We start from the raw sequence: 25,127 nt of genomic DNA, 5'->3' as shown, positions 1-25,127 counted from the left end.
GCCAGCATCTGTGATTTGTTTTAGAGGTAGCAGCCATGTTTCAGAGCAGTCAAGGAGTGAACATGTTAATATGTGGTGCTGAGCCACATTAATGTCACACCAACAGCACTCACAGTATTTTGGTGGCTCAGTGGTTAGTACTGCTGCCTCACAGTGCTAAGGACCTGGGTTCGATTCCAACCTTGGGTGACTGTCTGTGTGGAGTTTGCACATTCTCCTCATATCTGCGTGGGTTTCCTCCGGGTGCACTGGTTTCCTCCCACAGTCCAAAGATTTGAAGATCTGGTGAATTGGCCATGCTAAATTGTTCATAGCGTTCAGGGGAATGTACAGTAATAGGGTAGGAGAATGGGTCTGGATGGAATACTCTTCAGAGGGTTGGTGTGGACTTGTTGGGCCAAATGGCCTGTTTCCACACTGTGTAGGGATTCTATGGTGCAGGGATAATATTTGGCCAATCATGTCTGCACTGGCTCTGTGCATTTTAACTTATTGCCAATCTCCTGCCTTTTTCCAGGAATCTTGCACACTGGGAAAAGGCAGGAATTTGGCAATGAGTTAAAATCAGTTGAAGCTGCCTCCACCATATTTCCAGGCAGTGCGTTCCAGAGCCATCCCAGCTAATCGCATTGTGGAAAAGTAATTTATCTCCTTTCATTTGCATTTTTTGACTAACTCCTTAAAACTGTACCATGTTGCTCCCAATCCATTTACAAGCAGGAAATATATTCTGTCCAGATCCCTCATGATTTTGAAAACTTCTGTCAACTATCCCCAAAGCCTTCTCTCAACGAAGCCAACCCCACCCTCTCCAATCTGTCCTCATAACTGAAGTATCTCATTCCTGGCACCATTCTCATCAACCTTGTCTGCACACTATCCAATGCATTCAATCTCTCATCTAGGGTGACACCCAGAACTGAGGTCTAACCAGTGTTTTATATAAGCTTGGCATACCCTCCCTGCTCTTGTACACTCTGCCCTCGTTAATGAAGAATAAAATGTACAATGCTTCATTAATTGATCTCTGTACCTGTCATGCCATGCTTAATCACTTATGTAAACATACAGGGAGGTTTCTCTGCTCCTTAATGTCCTTTGGAATCATATCCTTTATTTTGCATTCTGCCTCTCCATGTCCATAAAGTCACATTATATTTCTCCACATTGAAACATCATCTGTCACCTATTCGACCACTTCACCAACTTGTCGATGTCTTTTTGAAGTTTGAAGTCAAAAATCCCACAACACCAGGTTATAGTCCAACAGGTTTATTTGGAAGCACTAGCTTTTGGACCACTGTTCCTTAGCCAGGTAGCTAGCCTGTCGGACTATAACCTGCTGTTGTGTGATTTTTAACTCTGTCCACCCCAGTCCAATACTGGCACCTCCCCATCATTTTTGAAGTTCTACATTATCCTGCTCACATTTTTCAGTCTGCCCAAGCTGTGTGTCATCTGCAAATATTAAAATTGTCTCCAGCAAACTAAGAGTTAGCTTATTTATACACATACAGCAAAGTCTAGGCAACTCAACTACAAACTTTCTGCCAGCTGGGAAAAATACACATTAACCTTAAGGCTCAATTTCCTGTCTCTCAACCAATTTTCTATCCTGAAAACAACAAATGCTGGAGATCACAGCAGGTCAGGCAGCATCCATGGACAGAGAGCAAGCTAGCGTTTCCAGTCTAGATGACTTTTCATCAGAGGTTAGGTGTGGAGGGGACAGCATTTATGCTGTAGTCTGTGGGGGGTGGGGGGGGGGGTGAGGTAGAGGGATGGCTGGGGGTAGTGGGTTTAGTGTCTTGGTGAAGTAAAGATGTTGATAGTTCAGATTAAGTGATCTGAATGTGAGAATGGCAGGACAATGGGGACAGACTTAAAAGGACAGTAAAGTGGGATAGGGGGAGGGGAGGACATGATAACAAGCTAAAAGAAAGGGAAGAAATGTTCACAATTTGAAGGTGTTGGACTCAATATTAAATGCTAACGTGTTTTCTGATCACTTAATCTGCTTATGCAAAGCTTTGGGATTTCCCCACATTGAGTTTTGAGAAGATTTGTAGCTCAGATTGAGGTTCTGGATGTAAGTTTGCTCGCTGAGCTGGAAAGTTTGTTTTCAGGCGGTTCATTGCTGTACTAGATAATATCATCAGTGAGCCTCCAATGAAGCACTGGTGTTAATGACCCACTTTCTATTTGTGTGTTTATAAATGAACCTTCCAGCTCAGCAAGCAAACTTACATCCATTTCACCTTATATTAACTGTCATTCTTTTTTGTCATAATCTCTCTCTTCTTCATTTGCTTTTTCACTTTCTGACCTTTATATCTCGGTTCTTGATTGTATTGACTATCTGACCCTATCATAATTGCACTTCTTCATTAGCTTAATTAGTCTCCTTCCTTCATCCAAGCTGCTCTAGGTCGTTGTGCTCTCTTTCCCTTTCCAGGCAGTATCCATCTACTGGGTCCAAACCATCTGCAAACGACCTCCTCCATCTCCAAATGTGGGCCATTGTTTATCCACTGTTTCCCTCAGCAGCTTTGGTTCCACTCTCTCTGACCCAGCTTTTTTCTCACCTAATTGAAGTCCATTCTACACCAGATGATTATTCTTACTCTGGATTGACCTGTGTCATTTTCCAATGTCAATTTAAACTTTATCACACATTGCTCACTGTCCCCTTATGTTCCCCTATCAGCACTTGATCTACTTTGCACACCTCACTCCCAAGAATGATGTCTAGCATTGCCTCCTTCCTTGTTGGGTTGGATACACTTTCGGAAATTTTCATCAACACAATTTAGGAATGCCCCTTATACTATCACTATCCCATTCTCTGTTCAGGCTATACATTTTTGTAATTTCCTTGCAGCTTTATTCATCTATATCTTTCCCACTAGTTGGTGGTCTAAAGGTTGCACTGAGGAGTGTAATTACTTCTAAATAAATTGTCTTTGAACCCTCTGGAATATTCCCTTTTCTCAGTACATCAATGCTCTCCCTAACTAAAAATTCCAACCATCCTCTTTTTACTCCTTTACTACATTTTCTAAACAGCCTGTAACCAGGAATATCTAACACCCAGATCTGCCCTTAGGGCAGCACGGTGGCACAGTGGTTAGCACTGCTGCCTCACAGCGCCAGAGACCTGGGTTCAATTCCCGCCTCAGGCGACTGAGGCGGGCGACTGTGTGAAGTTTGCACATTCTCCCCGTGTCTGCGTGGGTTTTCTCCGGGTGCTCTGGTTTCCTCCCACAGTCCAAAGATGTGCAGGTCAGGTGAATTGGCCATGCTAAATTGCCCATAGTGTTAGGTGTAGGGGAATGGGTGGGTTGCAGGTCGGTGTGGACTTGCTGGGCCGAAGGGCCTGTTTCCACACTGTAAGTAATCTAATTTCCTGAGCCAAGTCCCTGTTATGCTACAGCAGCATAATGCTGCAAGGCAGTCTGTACCTTTCATCGCCAATCTTATTAACTGTACTCTACACGTTGTCATCTGTATAGTGTCCCCCACATGGGGGTCAGTACGGCTGGCCGACTGGTTTGTGATGCAGAATAACACCAGCAATGTGCCTGATATTTCATTTTTTCAGAAAGGTTTCTAAAAGTTTAAAGATACTTGGAAAGAGTTGCATTGCATTGTGCAGCTAGGGAAGAGACTGACATGTACATTTCAAATACATTATTGCTTTCTTCAGTTTGAATGGTGGTTGTAATAGGATGTAGAGTTAATCGCTTAATTAACGTGGCTGGTGAATGGTCTGAGATTGACTAGACAGTGGAATCTTCTCCAAGGCTTTTTCTATATAACATCAGGTGGAAATTTGCGACTCAACTAATCAGTAGTTTTAGCCAAGATCAGGCTCCTTTTTGATAAAGTTGACAGCAGAACTTGAGCTCAATGCATTTCTTGGTCTTTCATTTCTTTTCCCTCTTTTTCTTTTGGCAACACTCATCCCTCTCTCAAAATCAGAACAAGGCATTTTGAAAAGATTTAACACTAAAATGAAGGTAGCTAGCATGCGCTTTAACTTCAATTTCCTGTTAACGTTACTATAATAACTCAGAAAACTAGACAGGAAAGAAGCACAATTTATGTTGAACACCAAAGTGCAGCCATTACTCATTGAGTTTGTAGTCCCAGCCTGGGGCATAGAGTTCGACAGACCCATCCCTGGATTTGCTTTATAAAGGGCTCAGGTGAAGAGTTACGTCTGCCAGGTCATTGCCTGTTACCAAGAGACCGCATACACAACAAGCTCCATGAAGAGATTAATTCATGATTTGACGTCAGCTTTGTAGGGGTTATCACAGTTACCATGTAGATCCCTTCATCTCAACCTCACCCCTCACTTGAGATGTGTCAGTCCTCATGTTAAACCATCATTGGTCATCTCGCTCTGATGGGAGAGCATCCCTATGGTGATCTGGGACTACGGTGACTTTACTGTAACCCAGATTTAGATTTTATCTCCGTCTCTCTTGCCCAAAATCCACCTGTTAATTTATTAATCTTTGCTTTCATACTTTTTGTCAGCATCCCCACTCCTAATTACTTTCCAGTGACGCCTGGTGTAAAGTGAGTTTGTATAGAAATCAGGTAATGACATTTTCAGGTTCACATATGAGGCTGCACACAGTTGTACCAATGTGAATGACGAATGGCAATTATTTGACACCGTAGAAGTGAACTGAAGCTATTAAAACATTCAATTTAGAAACACCTTCCTGCAAGACATTAAATAATCCAGCTTTCAGGCCTTTCAGGATTACTGATTATCCCCATGATGCCTGTTTGGCTGAGATCCTATCCCAATAAAATCATGAACTCAGCACGGAATCTGTTTTCACAATTGAAGTGAATTGTTGGCTTTTCTTGATTGACATCTTTAGGTGGTTGTAATAAGCTGTTCTTTCTGTCATCTCTTTTGTCAATGTTTCTTGTTTGTTTGAACAAATTAAAAAGATTTGAAGTGTTTGAAACCTCTGCCATTGAACATTTAATGAACTGTCTTATTGATACTTTCAGGGATGCTCAATAATTGCTGATGCCCCAAGTGAAATACACATCCATGAAAGAGTAATAATAAACATATAGGGTTGTAGGAACAGCAGATATTATTTCGAAGCATATTTCTGAATGTGTTCTTTTTCTTAGCTGTTCCACACTTACCATTGTTATGATATAGCCCATTACTTATAGTAGGAACAGAGATTGGGGTAGAATGGAGACAGAAGGTTTCGCTGGGCACTCAGACACCAGCAACAGCTCCCACTTTCCTTCAGAGTAGATCTCCCCACTCCAGGCAGAACACAGATGATGGGTGGGTGAAGTGACTATTTTAGGTTATTCACGTCAGCCTGTATCGCTAAGTCATTGTCTTCTATCTCCTTTAGAAATCGGATGGACGCGAAAGCAGTGGCACAAATCAATGTGGACTGGAAAAAGATGAGTCTGCCACCAACACCTGACACTGCAGACAAGCAAAACTCTCACCAAATCAATCCTCACCTGTGGGACAAAGGAGGAATTTGCACATCACAAAATCTAGCTTCAGAGACTAGTGAGTGTGGCATATATTGTTTTTATATGAACTTACTTCAAAAAGAAAATGTTGTCAAAACTAAGGGGTAGATTTTAACTTTGGTGTCATGGAACAAACCTGAGTGGTGATGGCCCAAAACTAAATTGCCACCTTCCAGCAGGGAATAATTGCTCAGTGGTTGGCACTATTGCCTCACAGTGCCAGGTACCTGGGTTCAATTCTAGTCTTGGGTGATTGCCCATATGGACTTTCTCCCCCTGTGGGTTTCCATCTTCCACAGCCCAAGGATGCACAGGCTAGGTGAATTGTAAATGCAGGGGTGGAGGGTTAGGTTGGATGCTGTTTGGAGGGCTGGTGCTGACCTGATGGGCCAAATGGCCTCTCCTGGCACTGAAAGGATTCTATGGCACTGATGCCCTGGTCATCACCACTCTTAGGTGGCAGCTGGCCTGCCCCTGTCCTTCATAGGTACATTCGCAAATTATGACTTCGCGGCACGTGCCCAGTCCAGTTGTAACTTTGACAGACATTCAAGCATCTCCCAGTTATATCGGAAGTTATAGCAGGTGGAACACCAAAGAGTAAATCAGAAACAATTTTTAAGGAAAAGGGATAAGCAGTGGTGGCCACTTCATGCGCCAAAAGACAGTGTCAGCCACTGCCCTACCTAGGCTCCTCCCACCTAGCAATTGTCCCCATGTAAACCTGACTTCCATATCGCTAAGCTCCATGCTTCTAACTGCAACAAGGCATCCAATGATAACATTGTCCCGCCAACATATATTGTGGGTTAGCAGTTGAATAATTAAAATCTACCCCAGAGTTGATTACATCACTCCACTATTTTTATTGCTCTTATGCATGCATTCCATGCCTGAAACAGAAATACATTAATGCAGTCATCTAATCATGTCCAGCTGTGTATGTAAAATTCAAACTTCGGTTTGACTATTGCTGGATGTAGCAGGTTTAACTGTAAATGTTATACTATCGTTGTATCATAACACTCTGGCTATTCCTTTTGTAATTTTTTTTAATACACTGTACAATCCTTGCCAGTATTTCTGTAGACTTAACTCTTCTACTCTCAGAAAACTCTAATGATCATTCTGAAGATATGAAAAATGTGATTTGATGTTTTCTGCATCTGCAGCATCAATGAAACATTATGTTTCTATCGATTTGGAGATTACTGTGTATAGTCTGGCCAATTTGTAATAATCAAAGATGCAGTAAAAATTATTCAATGATAAATAAACATATTTTAAATATCTTAGGCACGACACCTGAAAATTACTAATCAGGCCCAAGTGTTTAAAGATGTATTTAAACCATTGTTCATTTAAAATTCTGCCATTTCAGTCATTCCACTAAACATATATTTTAATGGCCAGTTCATTCCTTCATTTGCATCATTTTCATGATTGAGATGTGAGCATCGATGGCAAAATTAGCATTTACCCCCTGATCTTATCTTATCATCGATGGCAAAGTTAGCATTTAACCCCTGATCTTATCTAACCATCAATGGCAAAGTTAGCATTTACCCCCGATCTTATCTAATCATCAATGGCAAAATTAGCATTTACCCCCGATCTTATCTCATCATGTGAAGGTTGTGGTGAGCTGCCCTCCTGAATTGCTGCACTCCATGCGGTGCAGGCCCATCCACAGATTGGTCGGGAAGCATTGTGACCGAATTCCAGGAAAAGAAAAGTCAGGATTGTGAATGACTTGGAACAGAAGTTGAAGGTGATGGCAATTCCGATGTGTTAGCTGCACTCGTCCTTCATGATGATTGGTGATAGACCTCGCAGGACTGGAAGGTTCTGAGAAGGGGCCCTTACCAAGTTGCTGCAGGGCATCTCATAGATGGTACACACTGTGGGTAAGGCACATGAACGTGTTGGGTTTTGAAAACTAACCAGAGGATCTCCTATCTTGTTTCCTGAGCTGGAATGATTGGTCTCCAACAATTGTATTTGATAAGACTCCAACCAGTGAAGAGCTTTTCACACCGGTGACCATTAACTTCAGTGTTGCTGGGACCCTTGATAGCACACCCTGAATAAAACTGCCTTGATGACAAGGGCAGACACTTTCATCTCATTTCTGAATTTAACTCTTTTGTCCAGTTTTGGATTAAGGTCATAATGAGGCCCATAGAGATACCAACACAGAACTTAATTATTCACAGAAAAATAAGATGCATACTGAAATGTTTCCTCTGTGAGTCAAGCCATCTCCTGATATTACATTCCTGACCCCCATGGGGCCATCACACACCATATTATTTTCATCTACGTGAGATGTACAGAATACAGTTTGGTCCTCCCATCCTCTAGATTGACTGATCTGACTGTGAACTGGTTGAAAGGTCTGCTTTGGTTTGCCATCACTTGGCACCAGCTCTGTGTGTAGTTCTTTGGTTTCCAGCACCTCCTAGTATCCCCTCCATGTCCCTTTATATCCACTATTTTTGGATTTCAGCCCGGCATTCATGTAACCATTTGTAATTCGGAAAGCTGGCCATTTGTTTGCACTGTATCTTTGAACACAGTTAGGAGAAAGTAAAGACTGCAGATGCTGGAGATCAGAGTCAAGAGTGTGGTGCTGGAAAAGCATCCAAGGAGCAGGAGAATCGACGTTTCGGGCATAATCCCTTCATCAGGAATGAGGCTTGTGGGCCCAAGACTGAGAGATAAATGAGAACGGGATGGGTTAGAACATAGAACATAGAACAATACAGCACAGAACAGGCCCTTCGGCCCACGATGTTGTGCCGAACTTCTATCCTAGATTAAGCACCCATCCATGTACCTATCCAAATGCCGCTTAAAGGTCGCCAATGAATCTGACTCTACCACTCCCTCGGGCAGCGCATTCCATGCCCCCACCACTCTCTGGGTAAAGAACCCACCCCTGACATCTCCCCTATACCTTCCACCCTTCACCTTAAATTTATGTCCCCTTGTAACACTCTGTTGTACCCGGGGAAAAAGTTTCTGACTGTCTACTCTATCTATTCCTCTGATCATCTTATAAACCTCGATCAAGTCACCCCTCATCCTTCGCCGTTCCAACGAGAAAAGGCCGAGAACTCTCAACCTATCCTCGTACGACCTACTCTCCATTCCAGGCAACATCCTGGTAAATCTTCTCTGCACCCTCTCCAAAGCTTCCACATCTTTCCTAAAGTGAGGCAACCAGAACTGCACACAGTATTCCAAATGTGGCCTAACCAAAGTCCTGTACAGCTGCAACATCACCTCACGACTCTTGAATTCAATCCCTCTGCTAATGAACGATAATACTCCATAGGCCTTCTTACAAACTCTATCCACCTGAGTGGCAACCTTCAAAGATCTATGTACATAGACCCCAAGATCCCTCTGTTCCTGAACCTGACCAAGAACCCTACCATTAACCCTGTATTCCGCATTCTTATTTGTTCTTCCAAAATGGACAACCTCACACTTGGCAGGGTTGAACTCCATCTGCCACTCCTCAGCCCAGCTCTGCATCATATCTAAGTCCCTCTGCAGCCGACAACAGCCCTCCTCACTGTCCACAACTCCACCTATCTTTGTATCATCTGCAAATTTACTGACCCACCCTTCGACTCCCTCCTCTAAGTCATTAATAAAAATTACAAACAGCAGAGGACCCAGAACTGATCCCTGCGGAACTCCACTTGTAACTGGACTCCATGCTGAATATTTACCATCTACCACCACTCTCTGACTTCGACCGGTTAGCCAGTTTTCTATCCAATTGGCCAAATTTCCCTCTATCCCATGCCTCCTGACTTTCCGCATAAGCCTACCATGGGGAACCTTATCAAATGCCTTACTAAAATCCATGTACACTACATCCACTGCTCTACCCTCATCCACATGCTTGGTCACCTCCTCGAAGAATTCAATAAGACTTGTAAGGCAAGACCTACCCTTCACAAATCCGTGCTGGCTGTCCCTAATCAAGCAGTGTCTTTCCAGATACTCGTAAATCCTATCCCTCAGTACCCTTTCCATTACTTTGCCTACCACAGAAGTAAGACTAACTGGCCTGTAATTCCCGGGGTTATCCCTATTCCCTTTTTTGAACAGGGGCACAACATTCGCTACTCTCCAGTCCCCTGGTACCACCCCAGTTGCCAGTGAAGACGAGAAGATCATTGCCAACGGTACTGCAATTTCCTCTCTTGCTTCCCACATAATCCTAGGATATATCCCGTCAGGCCCGGGGGACTTGTCTATCCTCAAGTTGTTCAAAATGTCCAACACATCTTCCTTCCTAACAGGTATCTCTTCTAGCTTATCAGTCCGTTTCACACTCTCCTCTTCAACAATACGGTCCCTCTCGTTCGTAAATACTGAAGAGAAGTACTTGTTCAAGACCTCTCCTATCTCTTCCGACTCTATACACAGTCTCCCACTACTGTCCTTGATCGGACCTACCCTCGTTCTCGTCATTCTCAGGTTTCTCACATACGCATAAAATGCCTTGGGGTTATCCTTGATCCTATCCGCCAGGGATTTTTCATGCCCTCTCTTAGCTCTCCTAATCCCTTTCTTCAGGTCCCTTCTGGCTATCCTGTATCCCTCCACTGCTCTGTCTGAACCTTGTTTCCTCAACCTTATGTAAGTCTCCTTCTTCCTCTTTACTAGACATTCAACCTCCCTCGTCAACCAAGGCTCCCTCACACGACCATTTCTTTCCTGCCTGATCGGTACATACATATCAAGGACACGTCGTATCTGCTCCTTGAAAAAGTCCCACATTTCCACCACATCCTTCCCTGACAGCCTATGCTCCCAACGTATGCTCCTCAAATCCTGTCTTACAGCATCGTAATTTCCCTTCCCCCAATTGTAAAAACTTCCTTGTTGTGCGCACCTATCTCTCTCCATAACCAAGGTGAAAGTCACAGAATTGTGGTCGCCATCACCAAAATGTTCACCCACTAACAAGCCCACCACTTGTCCCGGTTCATTACCGAGTACCAAATCCAATATGGCCTCCCCTCTGGTTGGACAATCTACATACTGCGTTAGAAAAGCTTCCTGGACACACTGCACAAACACCGCCCCATCCAATCTACTTGATCTAAAGAGCTTCCAATCAATATTTGGGAAGTTGAAGTCGCCCATGACTACAACCCTGTGGCTTCTGCACCTTTCCAAAATCTGTTTCCCAATCTGTTTCTCCACATCTCTGCTGCTATTGGGGGGCCTATAATAAACACCCAACAAGGTGACTGCACCTTTCCTATTTCTGACTTCAGCCCATACTACCTCCAGAGGCAGATCCCCCTCAAACTTCCTTTCTGCAGCCGTTATACCATTTCTAATTAGCAATGCCACCCCCCCTCCTTTTTTACCACCCTCCCTAATCTTACTGAAACATCTGTAACCAGGAACCTCCAACAGCCATTCCTGTCCCTCATCTATCCATGTTTCCGTGATGGGGTTGGGGTAAGGTACCTGAGAATTCGATAGGTAGATGAAGGTGGGGGAGAAGTTGACACATCGGAGAGGAGGGTGGAGTGGATAGATGGGAAAGGTGATGGACAGGTCAAGAGGGCAGTGCCGAGTTGGAGGCTTGAGACTGGGATAATGTTGGAGGAGGGAATATGAGGAAATTGGTAAAATCCACATTGATCCCATGTGGTTGCAGAATCCCAAGGCAGAATAAGAGGCATTCTTCCTCCAGGCATCGGGTGGTTAGGGTTTGGCGATGGAGGAGGCCCAGGACCTGTATGCCCTTGGCAGAGTGGGAGTTGAAGTGTTCAGCCACAGGGTGGTGGGGTTGATTGGTGTGGGTGTCACAGAGATGTTTTCTGAAATGATCCACAAGTTGGAGTCCTGTCTTCCTGATGTAGAGGAGACTACGTCAGGGAGGCAGGATGCCAACTTGCAGATCGTTTCAGAGAACATCTCTGTGACACCCACACCAACCAACCCCACTACCCCATGGCTGAACACTTCAACTCCCCCTCCCACTCTGCCAAGGGCATACAGGTCCTGGGCCTCCTCCATCGCCAAACCCGACATCTAGAAGAAGAATGCCTCTTATTCTGCCTTGGGACCCTGCAACCACACGGGATCAATGTGGATTTCACCGGTTTCCTCATACTCCCCCCCCCCCCCAAAATTATCCCAGTCCCAAGCCTCCAACTCGGCACTGTCCTCTTGACCTGTCCACTACCTTTCCCATCTCTCCGCTCCACCCTCCTCTCTGACCTGTCACTTTCTCCTCCACTTCCATCTTTCTATCGAATTCTCAGGTGCCTTGCCCCCAACTCCAACCCCCTTCCCATTTATCTCTCAGCCCTGGGCCCACAAGCCTCATTCCTGATGAAGGGATTATGCCCGAAACATCGACTCTCCTGCTCTTCGGATGCTGCCTGACCTGCTGTGCTTTTCCAGCACCACACTCTTGACTTTGGATACAGTTGTCTAGTGGAACACAGAACACTACAGCACAGGAATGGGTCCTTTGGCCCATGATGTTGTGCCGAACCTCACGTAAAAATAAACTAATCCTGTCTGCCTACCTTTGGTCCATATCTTTCCATTCCTTGCACAATGTTGTGTTAATCTAGATATCTCTTCAATACCCCTATTGTATCTGCATCTTGTCTGATGATCTCATTATAACTGCTTGATTCCATTGTAAGAATAACTGATAGGATCAGCTCAGGTTTGATATCTTTCTGGTAGTCTAATAAGTTTTTATTTCTCTAGTGTGGTTCTTCAGTTCTTATTTTCTTATTTGACAAGAATAAGATGTGCAAACAGGATTGAATCTTTTGTCATTGCTATAATGAATGTTTGCAATTGATTGACATTTGTATGTAGTTGTAAGATGAACTTTCTTTTTCAGGGAGATTTTCAAAGTATTGTTGTTTATTGAGTCAATGTGAGGAACATTTCAAAGACTTACCAGATTTACCAATGGCTCATTGATTCGTATGTAGTGGGTATAGGAAGGATGGAGGTGGAGGATGCATGGACATAGATGGCTAGTGTGTGCGTTGTTGCTATGAATGTGCTTGACGAAATACAATAAAGCATGGGTGGTATATATGGGAGTATGAGGGAGCACGGAGAATGTTAGGGGACACAGGTAAGCCCTTTTAAACTCATCTATCAACTCTGCAGCAGGCTAAAACTCATGCACGTTTTATACCCTCATGTACCTGATGGGTTTTCCACAGATTTTCAGAATCAACCTATCAAAAATAGCATGGGTCATGAATTTTTTTTTCCCATGTTGTTTTCTGAGCTAAGATGATTGGCCTCCAACAGTTGTATTTGGTAAGACTCTAACCAGTGTAAAGCTTTTCACACGATTGACCATTAACTTCAGTCTTGGTCCTTGATGCCACATCCTGAATAAAGCTGCCTTGACATCCAGGGCAGAAACTCCCATCTCGTTTCTGGAATTCAACTCTTTCAACGAACCTTCAGTCACAAACACAATGAGGCCTTCATAATGGCAAATCCAACTTCAACTGACATGTTTCCCAAACCAGGGAGGGTTGGGAACAGAGGGGTGATTTTTGAAATCCCTGCCCATGGACCTCATGTGACCCATAAAAAAGCAAATTGCTGCCAAAGCTGAGAATAAGAAAGGGTGAGAAAGCATCACTTGATATTTGTGGAAAGAGAACAAGATTAACATTTCAGGTAGACAATCTGTCATCAGAACTGATGAGAACGAGAGATTGGAGAGTTTCTTAAAAGCAGTGAAAGAGCAGAGGAAGCAAAAGACAAAATTCCAGGTAGGTTTGAGATGTCTGGCCCGTAACATTGGTTTCAAATTGAAATGTAGATAATGGGTGGAGATGTTCTGTCCGACAGAGTTGAGCTTAAAAGCAGGACAGGTAACAAACTTGCAACATCAGCTTGGCAAGCCAGCACACTGGGGACATTTGTCCTCTGTGGAAGGATATTTTCTAAGACAGTAAGATCCCACCCTGTATCTCCTACTAAAATCTCTCCAATAATAACTTTTCTTTCCATAGGGCCTCATCATTTGAGGTCCCTCCTTGACACAGTTAACTGTTGAAATAACGCAAAAAAGATCAGGCTCCACAAAAAGAGTTTTTTTGTAGAACAAGCCAGTTTTTAAACAATTCAGAAGCATGTTAAAAGTTTTCTTCTCCTTATGTGCTGCATCCTGAGCAGTATTATTATCTCCAGTGTGTAAAATTTATAGCACACTTCTGCCTGTTAAATATAAATTCTAACCTGTTAGTTATGGTTCGCTTACAGCCTATCATCTTGCCAATGCGAATATTCAGACTAATTTATTCATCTCTCATATTACTGCATCAGGAGCAGTGTGCTTCAGCTACATAAATATAAACCATTAACATTATAGTCAATAACTTCTATATTTCTCAGAAGTGCTTTGAACTGTACAAAACAGAATGGGTGCAGATAGCCTTTGGATTTTGTGTGTAACCAACGTCCCTGTGCTTCACCTTTTCAAACATGTGCTGACAATTTGTGAAACTGCTTTAAGCTTTTACTGTATTATAGCCTGTTCAAAATACTGCCTGCCATCATCAATATTAAATACGCCAAAGGTTATAAACTGGTTGATTGGTAAAATATCACAGTAAGCCCTAAATGAATCTACTGGGTGTCTGACATACTGTGAGCAGTTTGAACAACAAGACACTATGTGCATTGTTCACTGATAAAGCTTCAGCCACAACTACATTTAAAGTTGCATGAAGACCAGCATGAAGACCTTTAACAACACACTGTCGCCTCTTGCTGAGCTGACGTTACTTGATATAGTTAATTTCACAAAGACAGCTTGGTTGAGAAGTTTTGCAATTACACTTCAATTTCAAAGATTTACTGAGCATCAAATTTTCCCATGGAACCTTTATGAGAAACATTAAAATGTTGCTGTAATGTATTTAAGTTTAAAAGTATTTCTTCACTCTTGGTGGTGGTACATTGCAGTTGGTGTAAACGTGAAGCAACATGAGCCATAAAAGCCAAATGTCCTGCAGAAATCCAGCAGGTCTGGCAGTATCTGTGGAGAGACAAAGTTTGGAATCTGATGCACTTAATTTCATGGCCTTGCACTGACTAGTAACTAAATCTGGCTCGAATGGAGTTAGCACATAGTGGGCTGGTTTAACGTTGTACCAGCAGCAGGTTTGAAGGAATGTCCATCTCAGCCACCAGCACAACTCTATGTGCAAAGGGTCAGGATGGTCAGACAGCCTCCTTTTCAATGGGCCAGTTGACAAACCAGGAGCTAATGGGTGACGGAGAGAGGCAATCAACAAGAAGCCAGTCCACCAAGTTTCCCTTGTGAAAATGATGTCGGGGGTTGGGTCCCTCATTAATGGACCTCCTGGCCTCATCATGGAGGGCACTTCCAAGACATAATCCCCCTCTTCTCCCACAGCCCAGGTTCCCAACTGCAATGGCAAATTGACCCAGGCACCTTGCACACCATCTCCTTGCCACTGCCACCACTGCCCTCCACAGAAACCTGACTGTCCCAAACTCACCTCGCTTGAGGAATCCGTGTCATATCAGTTGTTTCACCACTGCTCCACAGAGGTCCAACGGCCCCTGATTGCCTGAGAACTCTCTTTTGATGTGGGACTTCCTGTTCCTGAAAAAAGGAGGTGGGTGCAAAATTCTCATCTCTGTTGAATGTCTAAGGGGTAGCCATTCTTCCCCTGGATCAGCTGATGAACTGCGAGCCCTGGGTCATTCCTCCATTGCACTCTACCATTTCAGCCCTGGGGGGGGTGTCGACTCAGACATCGTTTTAAATCCCCCTGAAATCTAATGTAAAGGAGCCCCGAAATTAGTTTACAACCCCCATAAAATGGACAAAGCAATTAATTCCATTTGTTGCATTTGTTACTTGACACGACATCCTTCCGATAGGAAGGAGACCAGGTTTGCACACAATATTCCAAAAGTGGCCTAACCAATGTCCTGCACAGCCGCAACATGACCTACCAACTCCTGTATTCAGTGCTCTTGGACAGCGAAGAATGTTACCTCAGAGTACAACGGGATCTTAATCAGATGGGTCAGTGGGCTGAGGAGTAGCAGATAAGTTTAATTTAGATAAATGTGAGGTGCTGCATATTAGAGAAGTAAATCAGAGTAGGATTTGTACACTTAATAGGAAGGTCCTGGAGAGTGTTGCTGAACAGAGACCTTGGAGTGCAGGTTCATAGCTCCTTGAAAGTAAAGCCGCAGGTAGGTAGGATAGTGAAGAAGGCGTTTGGTATGCTTTCCTTCTATGTTTTATCTGCCTATGCACATCGGGTAAGAAAGGAAGAGGGCTTTAAGAGTGGATTAACAAATACCGATGAGAGAAATACTCTTAACTGCAGTAAATTATTCAAGTGCTTGTTAAAAAGCTTACTACAGGATAAGTTAAACCTTGAATGGTAGATGCTCACAATTTATCAGAATGCATGTGTTAATGTCATACACAAAGTAGGCACTAAATGCTTTATTTCAACTTGTTTTATAATGACAATACTGTTGTTTCAGCAGATTTGCATTTCTTCTCAGTGATCTCTTTTTCAGTTTAATTTCCCTACTTTCCACAACTGTTCAAGAAATGATAAATAATCTGATGCATCACTTCACATAGCACTTTCGTAATTGAAGTATGTGAGCAGCAGATTTAAAGAGGAACATTTTCTATCAAAGTTTTACCATTAAAAGAAGCAAATACCAAAGTCGCTTTTTTTAAATGATGTATGTTCTAAAAGCTTTACATATTAAATTTGCTATGTGCAAAGTCAAATGATTATATATGTAAAAAACTGATTCAAGAAAAGTAGTGTAGTGAAAAAGTAATATATTTTTTTCACAAATGTAGATAAACAGATATTACCTGGTTTACATGGAAAATGTAAAATTACATTCAGGGTTCCCTGGTCATATAATGTCAGTGGTACTGGCAACGTACAGAAAGATTAATAGTTATTTGAACTTAATTGCAGGAAACATGCAAAATTAAGAAACAGCTGCATATAATATGGCGATTAATAATTCTGTATATTCAAGACTATGTAAAAATTCTGTAGTGTATAATTGTATGGAAAAGTTTGAATGTATTTGAGGGTGGTTTGGACAGCGTCTGATTTGCTGCAAAATTATGTCAGTTACTGGATCACCCATACTGTTCCTAGATTCTGAATATTCATTTGCCTTTGTGTGTTTGAAAAAAACATTTCTTTTATTGCCTAATTCATGAGCCTGTCCTTTGTATCTGTGTTTCACATGATTCCTGAGATAGTTTTACATTGCATGATGCAATTTATTTTACACTTTCCCTGCCTGCTGAAATGTGTAAATACGTCAAATATTTATTGATTTGGGTGCTAATGTAAGTGGGCATTTGGAACCCTCTTATTTTATAAAGTAAAATAAATCTCTATGTTCATAAGCATTGAAATCAGCAATATTAGAAAAGTTGTATATAAGGGAAAATGTGCAATAAAAATGTAAAATAACTAAATATGAACTGTGTCAACTATTGAATCTTTTGTAAAAAATGGGAACACCTTAGGAGTTGTGCTGAATCTGTTTGTGTGACAATAAACCAAGTTTATAAAGTGTGTTTAATGAAATAAAATATCTCGAGGCACTTAACAAAAGCAGTTAACATTTTTGTCAAAATATTTGGAATAGTTGACATTTGTCACTGAGCCACAGAAGGAGAAATGAGCAGAGATTGAAAAATATCTCGATCTAAAAAAGGTGGTTGTTGCTGTCCTGTACTTCTCTTGGTTCTTGTTCTTATACTAAAGACCTTTGACTCAGCCAGGCAGACACACTTGGAATATTTACAGATGATGTAAACCTTATAGAAGTGCAATAAACTGTATAGAGAATTATGAAATTTAAGCATGATATATTGAGCAGACACATCAGATGAGATTTAATGCAGAGCAGTATGACATAACCTATTTTAGTTAGACAAACAAAGTGGGACCACACAAAATAAAGAATACTCTCAGCTCACTTACTCTTGACCCGCAATAGCACCTAGGAACTTGTGACAAAATTAGGAGATTTATTCCATTGATTATTCAATCAATGGAAAGGTATAGTCATAATCACTGAATTATGCCAATTAGCCATCCATTGCTGTCCACAGGGCTTGGTTAGTTCAGTTGGCTGGATGGCTGATTTTCAACACAGAGTAATGTCAAAGCATGGATTCAACTTCTGTATTGGCCGAGGATACCACAACAAACTCTCCTGAACCTCTCTGCTCGCTTCGGCTGTATGACTCTCAGGTTAAACCACCACAGGTTTTGAGGCTCGCTGTCTCATTCGAGACGAGCACTATGGTGACTTCACCTTTACTCATCCAGTGGTTGGACAGGTCCAAAGGACAGCATTGGTAGCGAAATGATGTTGAGTTGGGAGGATGTGGTTCAAGGAGTTTTTAACAATGAACATGATCTTATAAAGTCTAATGGTATCAAGTTAAACATGAACAAGGGAACTTTCTGCCGATTATAACTGCAAACCAAATTGATAAATCTGAATAGTGCCATGCTAAGCAGCACTTGGAACATAAGACCTATGAGGAGCAGTCGACTATATTTCACCAGAAGCCTGCTCAATCATTCAATGTCATCATGACTTAGATTCACTTTCCCTTCTTCATCATCTGAATGTTTACTGCCCACTTTCCCTCCAGCTGAGTAATGCAAATTTCAGAATGACTACATTCCCCCCCACCAGCTCACTGACCACTTTTTGGGGCTGTTCTTAATTCCCTGGAACAACCACTCTGTACCTGCTGGCTTTCGACTCAAATCGTCAACCCCAAGTACCTTGCATAACCCCTTTGAAGATTTCAACACCTGGCTTTAAATGCCAGTAGTGTGGTCTTAAATGACGCTATTTGGCCTTAACTGGGAACAAATGGGATTGCTTTGGTGAACATTGTCAGTGCTGGGAATGCTGTTTGTTTAGTGGCCAACTCAGTTATGCAACTCTTTTTTTTCACTTCATTAGGAAATATTGAGGGTGTTGAGGTGCAATCCAGACTTCTAAAGGGCAGAACCTGTCACATTCTGTCGATCTATGTTCCATATACCCCATTCTGTTTCTCAACTGATAACAAATTCCTCACCCAAATCAAGAGGTTATCTTGAATTGTGTACACTTCCATCTGGGCTACAAATCTGGGGGATCACGGTAATATCGCTACATGAGCTAAGTTGCAACAGTTCTAGTGACACTGATCATAACGCTGCCTTTGGGCTAAAAACGCTCCAGCTACAATTCCCATCTGTGCGGGCAATGGGTCAGAGCAAGTTGAATCAGAATACTTAGGAATAATCCACAGACTAATGCTGGGGGTGCACTGTTTCAGGTGGCAGGTTCTATTAAGTCACCGCACACGGCTGATGTTACTCGTTTTCCAATGAAACTATTTACAATTGACACATTATTGGATTAAAATATTTAGGCGTCAGCACTTTAAAAGTTGGAATCGTATATTACAATTCAAATTAATATTTCATAACCCGTTATTCAAGACAGAATACAATAATGCTCAATGGTGTTGAATTCTTTCATTTGATACACTGAATAAAGTATCTTAAAGAGTGGAGTCAGTTTACCAATCCTTACATCGGGTAACACTTTTGCCTCTTGTATGAATAATTAAGACATGGCCGTAATGGAGAACAGATTTCCTGCGTATTCCCTTTATACCAGTAAAACAGTTTGTGCACAAACTTGAGCTTTCTTTGCACTTCAGTTTTTTTTGTCACAACCATCTTTAAAAACCAATTTCCAAGAGTTGATCAACAAAGGACTTTGTGGAAGTCTCTTCAAGCAGCTGTGTAAAATTCAGAGTTAATTCAAAATCAATTTGGTGAGACATGTTACGAGATACATTCGCGACAGGTCGGATCTGAACCCCGACCTTCTGGGTTAAACTTGAGGATACTACCACTGCTCCACATCCATCAAAGTTTTACCTGTACATCCACTAATATCATTTATTGTATCCGTTGCTCCCGATGTGGTCTCCTCTACATTGGGGAGACTGGGCGCCTCCTAGCAGAGCGCTTTAGGGAACATCTCCGAGACACCCGCACCAATCAACCAAACCGCCCTGTGGCCCAACATTTCAACTCCCCCTCCCACTCTGCCGAGGACATGGAGGTCCTGGGCCTCCTTCACCGCCACTCCCTCACCACCAGACGCCTGGAGAAGAACGCCTCATCTTCTGCCTCGGAACACTTCAACCCCAGGGCATCAATGTGGACTTCAACAGTTTCCTCATTTCTCCTTCCCCACCTCATCCTAGTTTCAAACTTCCAGCTCAGCACTGTCTCCTTGACTTGTCCGGACTTGTCTGACCTGCCTAGCTCCTTTTCCACCTATCCATTCCACCCTCTCCTCCTTGACCTATCACCTTCATCCCCTCCCCCACTCACCTATTGTACTCTATGCTACTCTCTCCCCACCCCCACCCTCCTCTAGCTTATCTCTCCATGCTTCAGGCTCACTGCCTTTATTCCTGATGAAGGGCTTTTGCCCGAAACGTCGATTTCGCTGCTCGTTGGATGCTGCCTGAACTGCTGTGCTCTTCCAGCACCACTAATCCAGTATTTGCTTTCCAGCATCTGCAGTCATTGTTTTTACCATAAACACAGAATTCACAATTGCGGCTCTAGGTCAGTAATGAAAAAGCAAGATAAATCAGCTCCTTCCAACTGTGGTATCAATAAGCTTCGACAGCTTAAATAACTGATTAAAGAGACATGATTTCTGGGCCAGGCATGACTATGACATGGACTAGGAGATGATTATGCCATGTACATGTTAAAATGCTGACATCTGCCTGATGATGGTGGGATGGAGGAGAGTGTAAGGTGAGAGTGGGACTTCAGGAGATGGGAGAGTCCTAGACAGAATGTTGGATGGCACTGGCCAGACAGCAGAGGGGAGAGTGCAGTGGCAATCATGGTTAAGGGATGAATACGCAGGGAGCAGATTATTCGGTGTGCATTATGGTAATAGAACAGAGCGGGGAATACAATATTACAGCTGCAGAAAAGGTGCACAGAGAATGAGATCAACATTAAAAACGCAAAATTTGAAAGGTACATTCAGAAATCTACAGTGGGGAAGACGCTGTTCTTGAATCTGTTGGTACGCATGTTTAAGTTTTTGTATCTTCCGCACAATGGAAGAGGTTAGAAGAGATTATAACCAGGGTGGGAGGGGGTCTTTGATTATGTTGGCCTGTACTGCAAGCAAAACAATATGTTTCACTATAGCTGGGTTACATGTGACAGTAATAAATCAAATCAATAGACAGAAGAGTTTCAAAGGACCTTTCTTAAGACAGAAGAGGTCTCAGGTCCTCAGGTCTCTCCTGATCCCAATTGTTTCTGCAGCCAATCACCCTATCGCTCCAGGATGAGCATCCACTTCTTCAGTTGGCTGGTGAAGAAGTCAGATTGTGTAAACAACATAATTCATCTTCATTGCATTAAAAAATGGAAAATGAGCAAATCAATCTCACTTTAGGCACCCAATCATTTAACTATCCTTAAGGTTCATTTCTGCCTGTGGCAGGTACCGTAATCCATGCCCAGATTAAAGTGACAGCAAATACATCCAGAATGTGAAGGGAAACCTGTGACCACCATTTTTTTTTTAAATTCCCCTTGCAGTTTCCACAAGGAATTATAATAACAATGAGCTCCAGAATTTCTTTTCTACAGACTGTCACACACCTCCTTCTAGAATGTGCCAATGCAAAGTAAGTCTGGAGAGGAATGCAGTGGTGTTTATCGAGGTTCGTCCCGAGCAGCTCCGTGACACAGGACCCCATGCTCTATGGCCTGTTCCCCGGGATGCACACCGAGACGAACATCAACTGTGCCTGGAGGATCATCAACTCGGTCAAAGATGCTCTTTGGTCTGCCAAAACCTGTTGATCTTCCAGCTGAAGGAGTTGACCTCGACTGAGTGTTGCAGACTGGCACATTCCAAGGTCCAGGACTACGTGTTGAGGGATGCGCTGAAGCTTGGGGCAGCCGCTGCCAAGGTGTGGTGGGGAAAGACCACCGTGTAACATCTGCCTGCCTAAGAAGAACAGGGGACTCACTCAGAAATTAGGCCCCACTAACGCCTCAGCAAAATACCTGGATGGTCAAGGTATGGACTTGTATATATGAATGATTAATTCCGACCTCTGTATGTAAAGAAATGGAATGTATGTATAAGAATAGCATGCTGAAAATGTGTTGCTGGAAAAACGCAGCAGGTCAGGCAGCATCCAAGGAACAGGAGAATCGACGTTTCGGGCATAAGCCCTTCTTCAGGAAACTATAACATGACCAATTGCATACTTATCAAAATAATTTTATGGATTAAAAGTAAAAAATATTGAAGTACAAAAAAAATTATTTTCTACAAACAAACTAGGTTACATCTGCAAGTCCCTCTTCGCAATTTGGATCAAACGTGTTGCTCTTCTTCAGAATCCTCTCCGACACATCAATTGTGATTGGTGGGAGGCCAGCTGAAACTGAAGACAATAGTTGAATAATCTCACAATTTGCTTCAATTAAAGACACTTAACTCATCCGAGTAACGTGCATGAATTGTGAAAATAATATCATCAGCCACATACAAATATTTTGCCATTGTAGTTCCCAATATGTTCCATGCTTCTCTTAACAGCATCTGCTACGTCACACTTTGTTGAATTCAGTTTAATTTGCCATTCATTAATTTGTTCTCAAACACTTTTTAGGTATCAATCTTCCAGAGTCACCTGGCATGACATTTAGAACAGTAAATGGCAGCAGTTAAAAAAAATGACTTGGACTGAGATTGGTTGTCTAAAGTGAGATAGATTTGCTCATTTTCCATTTTTTAATGCAATGAAGATGAATTATGTCATTTACACAATCTGACACAGACTATAATAAGACTACACAACATCAACTGCCATTAATAATCGATTAAAGTGAGTCAAGATAGCATTGGCATTGCAAACATTCAAGATGATAGGAAGAGATTAAAATTCAAGGCTGCAACTTTAGGATGCAAGTGAAATATACCTTGTGATTCCAATGCAAGTGATACCTTTAATTATAGCACTGTATTCACATGCAAATCAGCTGGCAGAACAGTACAATCCATAGTGGTTGTTGAAAGCTATTGATAATAGAGGTGTAAAGCACAGCATTTACTTTGGACTGTGAGTGTGTGTTGGAGCAAATTAATAATAAAAACCAAAAAGGCTAATGGGACGCTGATTTTTATGTCTAGAAACCTGAAATAGAAGGATTCAGAAGTTATGCTACCATCCAGACAAAACACTAGTTAGGCCCCACTTGGAGTACAGGGGTCCCTGGTTTCTGAACGTCTGACTTACAAATATTCGTATGTGCAAATGTGTACATGGTTGTAGTTGTAAAGACCTAATACACCTGGACTTACAAACACCTATTTTCCCTTGCCCCACATTATGTTCCAGAACAGAACCAATAGCAACAGCCTCTCATGAGAGCAGATCTGGCCACCGCACTTTAGGAAGGACATATTGGCCTTGGAGGGAGTACAGGGTAGGTTAACAAGAACCATTTCTGAACGTTAGGCGTTAAGTTATGAGAAGAGATTAAACAAATTAAACTGTTTAGAACCTACAAGGTTAAGGGATGATCTGATTGAAGTCTTCAAGATGTGAACAGGAAAAGATGGGGTAAATTTTAAAAAAAGGAGCTTTGAGAACTAAGGGCATATTCTAAAATTGAGGGCCAAACACCTCTCCATTCAGAAGAGATGTTAGGAAGCATTTCTACACAAGATGGAGGATGGGAAAGATTTCTCGCTGTGACAGCTGCTCCTTTTTTGAGGTATTTTAGGTGCTGAAGGTGATTTCATCGAATTCCAGGAACAACAATTACTGTTTTATATGCTGTTGCATTGTTTTGGAACTTTGGAAAAAAAAGTCAAAACAACAGCAATTTTAAAAGGGAGAAGAATAAACAAAGGCAGCACATGGTGAGGACAGTGCAGGAGAGAGAGAAACAATAAGACAATCGACAATAGACAATAGGTGCAGGAGTAGGCCATTCTGCCCTTCGAGCCTGCATCACCATTCAATATGATCAAGGCTGATCATCCTTAATCTGTATCCTGTTCCTGCTTTATCTCCATAACCCTTGATCCCACAATCCTTGAGAACCCTATCCAACTCTTTCTTAAGTGAATCCAGAGACTGGGCCTCCACTGCCCTCTGGGGCAGAGCATTCCACACAGCCACCACTCTCTGGGTGAAGACGTTTCTCCTCATCTCTGTCCTAAATGGTCTGCCCCGTATTTTTAAGCTGTGTCCTCTGGTTCGGAAAATCAAATCAGTAATTAGATTAGAGGAAACCCACACAGGGAGAATGTGCAGACTCCACACTGATGGTTGGCCAGGGCTGGAATTGAACCTGGGACCCTGGTACTGTGAGGCAGAGAGAGGGAGAGAGAGAGAGAAATTAGTTTGATTTTTCTTAAGCAAAGGTATTAAGTGAATTGGGCAAAAGGCAAATTGATGGAGTTAGGTCACATATCAGCCGTGATCTCATTGAAAGGTAGAACAGGCTTGAGAGGTTGAATGGCCTACTCCTCTTCCTATGTTCCTACAACATTAAAGTTCACGGGAGATTAGAGGTTTCATGATTTCATCCATCTAAGCCAGAGAGTGCTGTGTGGGTAGAAGAATGAAATTAATAATGCCACCTACAAAAAACAAAGAACAAAGAAAATTTACAGCCCAGGAACAGGCCCTTTGGCCCTCCAAGCCTGAGCAGATCCAAATGTACTGTCTAAACCTGACGGTCAATTCCTAAGCATCTGTATCCCTCTGCTCCCCACCTACTCATGCATCTGTCCAGACGCATCTTAAATTAATCTACCGTGCCTCTACCACCTCTGCTGGCAATGCATTCCAGACACCCACCACCCTCTGTATGAAGTACTTACCGCGTGTATCCCCCTTAAACTTTCCACCTCTCACCTTGAAAGTGTGACCTCTCATTATTGAATCCCTCACCCTGGGAAAAAGCTTATCTCTATCAACCCTGTCTATACCCTTCATGATTTTGTAAACCTCAATCAGGTCCCTCCTCAATCTCCTTTTTTCTAATGAAAATAAACCTAACCTACTCAACCTCTCTCCATAACTAGCACCTTCCACACCAGGCAACATCCTCATAAACCTTCTCTGCACTCTCTCCAAAGCATCCACATCCTTTTGGCAATGTGGTGACCAGAACTGTACACAGTATTCTAAATGCGGCCAAACCAATGTCTTGTACAATTTTAACATGACTTACCAGCTCTTATACTCAATACCCCGTCCAATGAAGGCAAGCATATTATATGCCTTCTTGATCACTCTATCCACCTGTGCAGCAACCTTCAGGGTACAATGGACCTACACTCTCAGATCTCTCTGCCCATCAACTTTTCCCAAGGCTCTTCCGTTCATTGTATAATTCGCTCTAGAATTAGAC

General features: G+C 42.5%; 1 protein-coding gene across 3 annotated transcripts in view; it reads left to right on the top strand.

The window, feature by feature from the left end:
• The window catches only part of LOC140493815 (potassium voltage-gated channel subfamily A member 4-like), a 124,220-nt gene that overhangs the window by 83,579 nt on the left and 15,514 nt on the right, over positions 1 to 25,127 (top strand). Inside the window, exons 3-4 of one of the 3 annotated variants that reach the window (XM_072592721.1) lie at positions 5,406 to 5,572; positions 7,170 to 8,203. The gene's annotated coding sequence lies outside the window, so the exon portion shown is untranslated. Of the gene's footprint in view, positions 1 to 5,405; positions 8,204 to 25,127 lie in introns of those variants that run through there. The other 2 variants (XM_072592722.1, XM_072592723.1) reach the window with 2 other exon arrangements.

The sequence above is a fragment of the Chiloscyllium punctatum genome, chromosome 22 (assembly GCF_047496795.1).
Source record: "Chiloscyllium punctatum isolate Juve2018m chromosome 22, sChiPun1.3, whole genome shotgun sequence".
Taxonomy (NCBI): domain Eukaryota; kingdom Metazoa; phylum Chordata; class Chondrichthyes; order Orectolobiformes; family Hemiscylliidae; genus Chiloscyllium; species Chiloscyllium punctatum.
This window is presented reverse-complemented; position numbering and strand designations above follow the sequence as displayed.